Below are 11,179 nucleotides of genomic sequence, written 5' to 3'. Positions count from 1 at the left end.
ATCTTGAGGTAATTTGAAATCCAAATCTCGATATATATTTTGTAAGTTTACCTTCTAGCCTGAATCATGAACACAAATCAATATGCTCTTGGATTTTAGTGATTGAATTCAAGATTGCAGTTTTGTACCTAATATATTACACTGTGGAAGAAATGGCGTTGTGAATTGATGTGGGCCTTTTTCCCTTATCATGGGTATTTCATTATTTTCAAAGTTCAATTGATTTAAATTCTGTCAAATTTTTTTACAGATTTTAAAAAGTTTGTTTATGGCTAAGGGAAAAGAGGCTCTGGAATGAGGGGAAAGCAAACAAATAATCAGAACAGTGATCAAAGCCGCAGATATGCATTCCCTGTCACTGGTAAAGTGTTTTGCATGTGGAGAGTGCATTACACACGTGAATCTGTTACTTCCACGTATAAGAACATATCAATAATAAAAGCAGAAAAAGTACAGGTTATTGAGATTTCTCTGTTAAAAATAAATCCAATTGCTTACTGGGGACTTCTGCCCATACAATATTTACTGGGGAGCTGTATCTAAGTCTTTGCTTTTGGTTTGACTTTAACTGCAATGAAACTCTTTTCAGTGGTGTGCAGTGACAGAACAAGGGGCAACAGGCAAAAACTAGAATGTGGGAAGTTCTATATCAACTTGAGAAAGAACTTCTTTACTGTGAGAGTGATAGAGCACTGGAACAGGTTGCCCAGAGAGATTGTGAAGTCTCATTCTCTGGAGATATTCGAAATCCACCTGGATGCTTTCCTGTGAAATCTACTACAGGGAACCTGATTTAGCCGGGGGTTGGACTAGATGTTCTCCAGGAGTTCCTTTCTGCCCTTATGATTTTGTGAGTCTGTGAAACACTCCATAAATCTAAGTCCCTTGAGTTGTCCAATCCTTCACTGCTAAAACAGTCTACTCACTGTCATAAAAATTTCCCATTTCCCTTATAGACTAAATTTTGATTTGTATTTATGTTCTATGGTTATGAGTTCAAATCAGTATTGAGGTTTTGCTAGAGTGAGGAATAGGAAGGATTGAACGTCTTTTCTGGCAAAAAAGAGTTGGACAGGTATGAACTGGAGATACGAAGAAGAGGTCAGTGGGCGAATTTAATCTAAATGAGTGTGCCTTAGCTATTTAATTCCTCTGGGGAGTAATAAGATCTTGTATGGCACGAAATCAGTTTTTAAGAGATGAATCAGCTCTGATTGTCAACAGGAAAGATTTAGCTGCTGAACATGTCAAGCATCATCATTTTTAAAAACTGCAAGCATTAACAACTTTGAAAAATTGAACATCTTCTTTATATTAAACCCTGCATCAATTCTCCCAATTTTTAGTATTGTTGGCAAATCCACCACTCATCATATTTCAGCTTTAGCTTTCGTGAATCTTGCATAGTTTGTTGCCATCTCAAATTTGAGGCAAGGAGTTAAGGCATGGATTGAGCAAAGACTTACAAGCTGGTATTGCTTTCATCCTGCATCCAAGAAGGAAGGTATATTTGCTGCCCTAGGGTTGTCCTGAAAAATTAAGCCTGGCATACATCGAGTTGTATGACGAAACCTTAGGCAAGCAGTGACTTCTGTGGACTGCAACAGAGCAAAGCAAACAGCTCTCAGGACATACTGTCAGAACAAAAAATAGTAATGCTGATATTTAGAGTGAATCTTGAGGTTCAAGAACATATTGAAAACCAACTCTATATTTTTGCACGTTATTTGGAAAGGGGCTGTGGCTTTTTGGTTAGGGTATCATTTTACTTTGCTTTTTGTATTTATACCTCTAAGAAGTCTAGACTCACAGAAGTTTGAGAGAAGGTCACAGAAAGACATGCCTTACTGCTAAGGGACTGATTGAATCATGCATCTGGTGGTGAGCATGGATCTCTTTCCAAGCACCACATATATATTCAGTGAAACATCCCCTGTCCTGGGGCTCCATGTCTGCACAGAGGACTGGTGGGATGGGACACTGCCCTGCCCTAGCAGGGCCTATTTCCCCTGCCAGGGCTGTGCCATCAGAGTGGGTATGGCTGCAGCAGGAGTAGCCTGGACCAGGTGCAGCATGGGGCAGTTCAGGAGGTGCTGATGAGCACTTCTGAAACTCCCCCAAACCGAGGAGTCACCTTTTCTGAATCGTCTTTTCATACAGCAAAGGCAAACAGGTACAAAGCACTTCCTGCCACAACATCTGTCACGCTAGCTTCAAAAGCTAAAGGAAACTTCATCTCCATCAGGACTCTGACTTAGATGAAAGAAGCCCTGTCTTTTCTGCTAAGTCTGTTGGTAATCTTTCCATTTAGAGAAAAGATGTGTTCTTTACCGGAAAACAGACACATCAGTGAAAATGGCTGCCCAGGTTGAATAATAGATTATGAATCATAATTTCCACTGAAAATTTGAGTTAAAGAAAATATCCTATTCACAAAAGATGATGAAAACTTGCATTTTATTTGGTGAGAAAAGAGGACTCTTCATTTTCTTGAGAAAGCTGTTAACACTATGCAGAGTTACTAATTCAAATACAAGAACACATCTCTTCCTCTGTAAGTACGAATATCCAAAGCAACTTTCAGAGACCTGAACTGTGTTCCAGTAATGGGGACTCATTTCCCTTTCCATGAATAAATAGCATTTGGTTCATAGGCACTGATAAAAAAAATAACTGTCTGAAGAATCTGAAGAAAAGCGTTGCTACAGCTTTGATAGTGAAATGAAATGTGTGCAGTGGAATTTTTTTTATGCAGTTATGCAGTCAATTGCTTTGATGCCAAACCAGATCATTACACCACATGATGATGGAATCAATTCTGAGTCATTTTCAAGATGCACTTTCTCTGCTTTTTGTGGTGCTAGCAAATGCAGACGAAGACCGTGAATCTAGAGCAAGATCCACAAGGATCTCATTCTCCAGTCCAGTGAATGGGTGTTAGGTTCTAGCAGTGGATGCTGCAGCACTGTCTGAAACACCACGTCTCTTACCCCAGGTGCCTGACTACAGTAGCTTGCAGAGCAGGAGGCGGATACAGCACAGCCCTGCAACCTGATGTCTGCACACCTGAGGTACCATCCTGAGCATTGCCTATGAACTCCTTGTGAAAAATTCAGGGATGAAGTTCCAAAATGGATTTTGCATGGAACTCTGGCTTGTCCCTCCTCAAACTGAATGCCAGCAACTTGGAAACTACATGGATTTCTCTCTCCCATGTGCTTGCTGTAGGATTCTTCTCCTGCAAGATGCCCTTTGGCAACCAGGAGAATAGTCAGCCTGCACAGCATTGGGTAAGCACATGCTGCTGACACAACTACAAATCACCTCAGCCAAGCATTTTGCAGCTGGATGTTGGCTACTACCTGTACCTGCAGGAAGATAGGGATTCTCATCTGCCAAGGAGATGGGAACATGTGCAACACTTTTGAGTTTTGGGATGTTTTTTATGCAACCATCATTGTCTGCTATCTCACACATCACCAGTGCCTCCTGTGTCACTAATTAATACTACTGTAGGAAAAGCGTTGAGCATTTTTAGAGCTACCTCCATTCACTGCACCTCAAACACACAAACAAAATTCAAGCTGGCAGTGAGGCTTTGGTACAATGAAGGTAATGAGAAAAATACTGCAGGTTGGAGGGAAGGAACTTTGAGCTTTCAGGAAAATGTAGGAAGAAGGAGAACCTCCCTAGCTCCCTGTAATCCTGTCATACCTCTTTGGGTTACAGAATTCCTATTAGGGACTCTATGATCCAGCTACTTAGTTTCCTCCTCTGTAGGAACCTCTTCTTGTGGTGCCTTCAGTGATTCTGGGGAAAAGGAAGAAGAGAACGGCTTTGCATGTAGCTCTGCTCGTAAAGGAAGCCAGGTGGGCGAGGTGAAACTTGCTCTGCAAGCCAGATGAGGTCCCCTTTGTACCTGAGGGAAGATTTGTTCAATGTCTGTCAATGGAACTGTCTCATTTGGAGGGAAGAAGGAAAAAGAAACCAAAGCAAAGCCAAGCAGATGAAGAGGTTTGAACTGCTCCTCATGTATTAAAGTAATGCATTTTATTTCATTATGTAAATCAACTTTACATTAACAAAACTAGCTAACCCTAACTAATCTTGATTAACTTTAGCAAATCTAAGCAGAAGTAAAATGATTTGGACTTACAGAATCACAAAACAATAGAACATTGGAAGGGCCTTCTGGGGTCACTGAGTCCAATCCCTCTGCTGAAACAGGTTCACTCCTGTAGGTTGCACAGGAAAGCATCCAGGCAGGTTTTGAGTATCTTCAGAGAATAAGACTCCACAGCCTCTCCGGGCAGCCTGTTCCAGTGTTCTGTACCTCCACAGTAAAGATGTTCTTCCTCATGTTTACATAGAACCTCCCATGTTCTAGATTTTGCCCACTGCCCCTTGATCTATTGCTGCACACCACTGAAAAGAGCCTAGCCCCAACCATTTGACTCCCACACATTAGGTATTTATAAACAGTGCTGAGATACCCTCATAGCTTTTTCTCCTCCATGCTGAACTGCACAAAGTCTTGTAGGCAATCACTGCTCACATCTCACAGGACAGCTCCAGCAGTGCTACAGCACAACTCTCCCTGAAATCTCTCCTCCTGCCCTCAAAAGCCCTGGGATCTTTCCTTGTATGTGGCTCTCTGGGGTAACTGGTTTTCTTCAGGAATCTCTTCTAGCTCTTCAAGTTTTTTTTTAGGGCCACAGACGTCCCAAGCTGTCAGCAAGAGCTCTCAGCACAGCAAATAGCCTAAACTGACTATTGTTAACTTTGAAGAATTTACAGAGGATTGAAAGTGGACAGACTTCTAAAAGAGTTTTCTCTGCTACATCAAAAAGGGTTGAAAAAAATTGAAAAGAACTTGAAAAGCAGCTGATCTCTGGCAGCGCACGTGGATTTGGGCCAACAGCACAGTTCTGCTGGCATCCACATCTGTGGATAACTGTAGGGGAGCAGTTCCACTGAACATATACAGAAAAATGTTTGAGATCCTCATGCAGTGGTGCAATACATGTAGCAGGTAACGACTTTCATAAATTTCAGTAAATCAAAATAACAGTAATGTGAGAATGCACACGGAGGCCCAGGTCTCTATTTGGAAGTCCAGTAGGCAAGGCCAAAACAGCATCTATCTGCTTTTCTTAGATTTCTTAGTGTGTCACCTCTCTACAGGAGCTAGAAATAAGTGAAATATCCTTATAATGAAACAAAGCGTATACAACCTTAAATGCTTATAGTAGGCAGATCTGGTGAAAGATGATTCCCCCTGCTTGTGATCAAGACAAGCATAGGCTTCTTGTAGCAGTCTGCCTTCTGAACAAACCCAGACAGTGTCTCATGACAGCCTGGGATCAAAATCAGCAACTTCAGCAAGACTCTTTCTCGGGGAAGAAGGTCAGAAATCTTCTATCAAGATTGGCCATGTTTTGAGAATATTGATTTCAGTATTACTAAGATAAAACTAGTGATATTGAAATGATTGGTTAAGCACGCAACTTCCAGGAAGTGAAGCTCTACGAACTAAGTCTCTTTCTGAAAGTTGTATTTTATCTAAACGCACTGAGACTCTGGTGATCAAGTAGCTTAATCTATCCAATATGAAGAGGTGTTTCTGAGGAGCAAAGAATTGTTGCAGATTTTCTTATAAGCCTATTGTGTTGCCAAATAAATACATATATTTCCTCACAGTTTCTTAAATAAGAAGTGATACGAGGAGCTAACATGGCACATTGCACAAATCGTTTTGCTCTCTCTATATAATTCTGTTTCATTCTTCCCCTCCTGCTCCTTCATATTTGTCTTTTGCCTTTAACATGAAGGTTCCTTAGTTCAGTAAGCATGCTGTATACTGGGTAGATACTGCAAGGCCCTCACCACTCCTTCTAACCTTTCCAGTACATGCAGTATAAATAAGTTAAATCACAAAAGCCCAGCTGATCTTCGTGCATCTTCTGACCTCCATTGGCCCCAGCATGCATCAGGGAAGGCAGCAGCAGCCTTGCAGGTGCCAGCCCAGCGGCATCACTTCTGTGCATGCTGTGAAGCCACAGCCAAGTGTGCCTTGCTACATGTAAGCTGATAAGGCATCAACACTCAACTCTGGTCCTGACCTTCATCTTTCAAAGTTGAACAAGTATGTGCCAGAACCTGTTTACCACACAGCAGAGTTTGAAATGGGTGTATCAAGGGCAAGTGGAGTTTGTGCACTTCAGGCCCAGACATCATGGGTACTGTGGAGAGCTAAAAAGTTGCCTCTGTCACCATCAGCAGCTTGTCTGTGATCTTCCCTGAGGAACTCAGAAGATCCCAAATAATCCTCAACAAATTTTTCATTCTGCCTCCTCTCTGCTATGTGAGACACAAGATTATTTCTCCTTTCAGAGGTTTTCAAAAGGCCACCACCAAAAAACAGTGCTCCAGTGGCAGCTCTGAGGAGCATTCACAGAAAAACAGAAGTTGAAACACAACTACCAGCTGCTGCTATGGTAACAACCCGGGCAGTGAGGGTAAGGCATTTTTTACTTTATGCCTTAGGGTGTTCTCATACATAAAAAGAGAAGGTACCATGACAGTGCAACCATTAATCTGCATCTATCTCTGTGTCTCTCATGCCTTCAGGAGATGCAATGAAGCACAATTATAGGAACAATCAAAAATGAGGTATTGGGACGTTGTGGTAAAAAGATCGGTGCACGGAATACCAAATCATTTTGAAACTCTGTATAGGTCAATATTTGGATGCTTCCTCCCAGCGAAATAAAGGTCCTGTTCATTATTTTTTTATGTGTGGTATTCCTATGAGGTCCAAAAGTGTTTTCATTCTGGTGTGTGTGGATTTCATTATGTTACTTGAATGAGAAATATTTGCATGTTGAGCAAAGCCATTAATGCTTGTATCGCCTTGTTTCTGAGTGCAGATGCAGACAACACAGAGTGGCCTTTGAAATGCCCTAATTGCAGACGGTACTGTTGCTCTAGAAACTGCTTAGACGCATATGTGGCTTTGATTTCTGAGAACTGAGCTGAACACTGTTTTACTATCTGAATAGAAGACCTGGAAGAGCAAGAAAATGATATGATTCTGAGTATATAAGGAGAGAAGGAGATACATATGCTGTTATGTTTTTGCAATAACCCCAGAACAGGAAGAACATTGTGCTTTAAGGGTGAGCAGTGTCTACCAGAATTTAGTAAAAGATTCATGGGCACAAATTTGGTGGGCTGTGATTGAAGAGTGATACATTCTAACAGCTACCCAGGCTATTTAAATTGTGGGTCCAGTTCATGGATTAAGACAAGGACTTGAGCACCCAGGGAAAGGAAGTTGATCCGGTGTGCATGAAAACAAAGTCCGTGAGCCTTCAGTTCACAGATCAATCTTTTCACCTACAAAAAATGACAGAGTCCCCTATGACAACAGATATGAAGGCTCGACACAATTTTTAGGCCATTATGATGGGAATTCTTGTTGGTACCTTATTGAAGGAGGAATACTACGGCACAGACAGCATGAGGCCTGGGAAGAAGCAGAGTTTCTAGAATGGTCTCAAAACAACAGGGTTAAAACTTGTGATCTGCAGAACAAGGTTCTTCAGTGCTGCCAGCAGAATGATTGTATTTTGAGGTGAGCCTGAATCCTCAATAGGCAACAGATCACATCAGTGATGAAGAACTCCTTTGTTACAAAAGAAGAGGAAAAGTTCAGGACAGGAAAAAGTACTTAAAGCCTTACCAGTACACAACTTTGGTATTTCTCAGCACGGCTATATATAGATTATGTTTTTAAAGTCCTGAAATACAGCACTTCCCCTCAGGCAGCTATCACAGACAAATATATTATATCCCATCAATACTATTGTTGTTGTGCATGTCACACAAAGAGATCACTGATAACTGTCATGCACTGAAGGATGGGAGCATCTAAATTCAGTTCCTACTGGGAAACTCTTAGCCTTTGAAAATAACATTTTTTCCCCCACTTTTTTTGTCCTGCTATTGCAAAGCAGGGTGATACCCATTAAGGAGACCAATATGCAATTTTCTTTTCAGCAGAACATGGTACAGAATTATTTCTTTGTATCTCTAAGCATACTGATTGGACCATTTGTGAATGCCAGAGTTGGATACAAAGCCCATGATTTTTTTAAAGAAAGCTCAACAACAGCAGCCCTGGTCCCTGGAGATATTCTTTATTAAGGGAAACAATCAATACTATGTGTTTGTAACACAAATCCAAGCCCAACAGGGAAATTCATGATTTTAGCAGCCTATATCCTCCTTCCTGGATATCTCAAATCCAATCATTGTAGTGTTGACAGTCTCTCAAAATAACCTAGAATTTCCAAAGCTATAACATCTTCTGAGAAGGCTTTTCTCCCTCACACCATTTATCAGAGTAGGTAACAAACTTTCTCTCTCTAGCACATATACAAAAGAAGGTGTTGGGAAACACAGTTAGGAAAGTGCCCTCCTGGGGAATCAGAGCTAAGATTAGAGGATAGCAAAAAAATCTACAATATTTGTCATTTTGAAGAGAAACATAACTTTCTTTTTCTTGTTACGAAAAGAAATCCATTTCAGGCAGAAGCAAGAGGCCTCAGGATTTCCCTCAGGGCATACAATCCTTCGAAAAGGAAAGGAGAACATTAGCAAATTCATGTCAGGAAAGGAACATGTTAATATAGACACATGAAACTGGTTAAGTTCACTGAATGACAAACAGTAAAACTATATAAGTCATCTATGTGCAATAAATTTGGACAAAAATTCCTCTCCAAGTTCAGCACCATGAAAGATGCTGGTAAGTACTTTTGATGTCAGTTTTCCCCAGAACAAATGGCTACATCCTGTGAAGTAAGGGGTAAAGAGAGGGGCAAAGAGATGCCTCTTCAAAACACAGCAATATGTCAAAGATTAAGCTGCTGCACTCATTACTCATACAAACATATTTCAAAGTCTGTTTTACTACTGTTTGTACTCATTTAGAATGATGCAACTTATGACACCAATTGCAAAATGTCTGCCTCAATCATGACAGAGATTTGCTGATATCTGAGGTGCCAAAGAAAACAAAACCTTTCTCTAAGTGGTAATTCAGAAGAATTCACAGATTATCTCCTGGCAGACAGGGTCTTGAGTGTTACTGCTGGCAAGACAGAAAAAGCATGAGTACAAGCTAATGAGGAAAGGCTGTGTAAGTGTCATCAGGATTGCTATACACTGTGCTGATCATGCAAATCTCGTAGCTTGGACAGTTCAAGCGAATATTTTCTGAACTACAGCTTGGTTTCCTGGAGAAGAATCCTAAAAGAAAGAGGTAACTAGTGCTTGTGCGAAACCAAAGTTAGATGAGAGCTAAAAGGAGAAACAAGCTTTTTACCATACTGGGAGAGTGGTTTGATAAGAAGGTTATCACCAAAAGGATTAAATCTTTCATTTTATTGACTGACAGTGGAAGTATCCTATTCCTATCGTTTTTGCAGCGCTCAGGAACCACACTAGAAGTTATTTTATATTATACAAATGGGGACGCTAAGATTGCTTGAAAATATTAAGTGGTATTATAAAAGCTGGCAAACTTTTTCTGAAGAATCACTATGATAATTTTCTTTCATTAATACTGTGGGAGTTTCGACTTTCTGTTAATGATGATCCATTTTTCTCAGCCATAAAAATAAACACAATTACTGCAGAAGATGGATTCTTCTTGTGAAAGTGTGAAAATGAAAGTGCATTTATGAATACATATATCACAGGGATCTGACTGCCTTGTATTTAGGCCAGAATATCTTCACTGTTAACTGGATATGAATCAAGATGGGCTGGTAGTAACCTCTCCTTCAAGATGAGATTGCCACAGGAGTGGACAACATGAGGACGAGGAGAAATGTGGCTCTTAGACTTTCTTGTCTGTTCTGTTCCTTGTGCAAAATAACTCTATTCTACTCAGTCAACAGTGGCTACAGTCACAGAAAACATTCAGTGCTTTAAAATGACTTTGAGAAGCCACCAACTGGCATTCTGGGAAAGATATACAAGCACATAAAAAGGGTGAGTAACTAAAGGCTTTAAAAGCACAAACAGGGAGAGAAACAACTGGGATGTGTATGGAGCTAATCACTTTAATGCTGATTTTTTTCCATTCCTCTGATTATTGTTGTTTGATTCAGCAATAGTTTGTCTGAAAAAGTATACCAAACCTTGCGCCCAACCTCAGCTGAGTCAGGGTTAAGGTCTTTTCCTCTAAGAAAATACTAGAATCACAATGAAACTCGCTGGTGACTGAAATGAGAGCTACTCTCTAAAGGACGTGCTTATTTGTATATAGGAAAGCCAAGTCCTATTCCTCCATGTTTCAAAAATACCTGGCACAATCCAAGCCAAGTGATGTGGATAAGGGAAACTTAAGGCTGTCTCAGATCAGGAGCAGTGTGAGCTTGCCAAGTTTCTGCTGACTCCGGAGATCACTGCTCTTGCTGTTCTGGAAGTGCAGAAGAGACTCAGCATTTTACATTCACAGGCTGAAGGGCTGTTTAATAAAATGTGTCAATGCAAACATCCTCTTAGAATGACTTACGCCTTTTAACTCCTTTTGATGCATATCACAGTGTCACAACTCCACACGAAGATTTTGTTGTATGACATTGGTATGAAAAATCCGACTAAGGTGGATACAAATGCAGCAGTACCACCACCTATAAAACAAAACCAAGAAAAAGTACCAAAAAAAACCAAAAACAAACAAAACAAAGCAAAACAAAAAAACAATGGATCAAGTCCCTGTCCATTACTTTTTATTTTCCAGTTAACATTTCTTCAAGTTTAAGATCACTATGTCATTTGTAGGGTAGCTGAAAAAATAATGAGTGAGAAAAAAAGATACTACTTAAATTAAAACGGCAGGTTACTTCTCAAGGGATAAGATGAAAGAAGTATGATTGTCGAACTTGTTGAAAATGATCTGTGAACATACCAAGTGCTTGAAACTCATTTGCTTTCTACAATTTACATCAGCAGTCAGTCATCTGAGTTTTGAAAGTCTATTAAGTCCGTGGTGTGTGTCACATACAATGGCAGATGCAACAAAATGAAGGTCTTGTTTTCTTGTATTTAGTGAATCTGCTTGAACTGACCAAGAATAAATTTTATCACAACTCTAGAAAAGAGA

General features: G+C 40.3%; 2 long non-coding RNA genes across 2 annotated transcripts in view; one reads left to right on the top strand and one right to left on the bottom strand.

The window, feature by feature from the left end:
- Positions 1-4,301: 4,301 nt before the first annotated feature.
- Positions 4,302-6,843, top strand: LOC109368510. Its single transcript, XR_002116619.1, has 4 exons — positions 4,302-4,468; positions 4,711-5,032; positions 6,394-6,518; positions 6,631-6,843. It is a non-coding gene; the product is annotated as an uncharacterized LOC109368510 (long non-coding RNA).
- A 1,344-nt stretch (positions 6,844-8,187) lies between these two features.
- Positions 8,188-11,179, bottom strand: part of LOC116216806 — a 54,661-nt gene continuing 51,669 nt past the window's right edge. The window contains exon 3 of the long non-coding RNA XR_004160306.1: positions 8,188-10,706. This is a non-coding gene — a long non-coding RNA (uncharacterized LOC116216806). The remainder of the gene's footprint in view (positions 10,707-11,179) is intronic.

The sequence above is a fragment of the Meleagris gallopavo genome, chromosome 7, assembly GCF_000146605.3.
Source record: "Meleagris gallopavo isolate NT-WF06-2002-E0010 breed Aviagen turkey brand Nicholas breeding stock chromosome 7, Turkey_5.1, whole genome shotgun sequence".
In the NCBI taxonomy this organism is placed as follows: Eukaryota; Metazoa; Chordata; class Aves; order Galliformes; family Phasianidae; genus Meleagris; species Meleagris gallopavo.
Note: the sequence above shows the minus strand (reverse complement) of the source record. Positions and strands in the feature narration are given on the sequence as shown.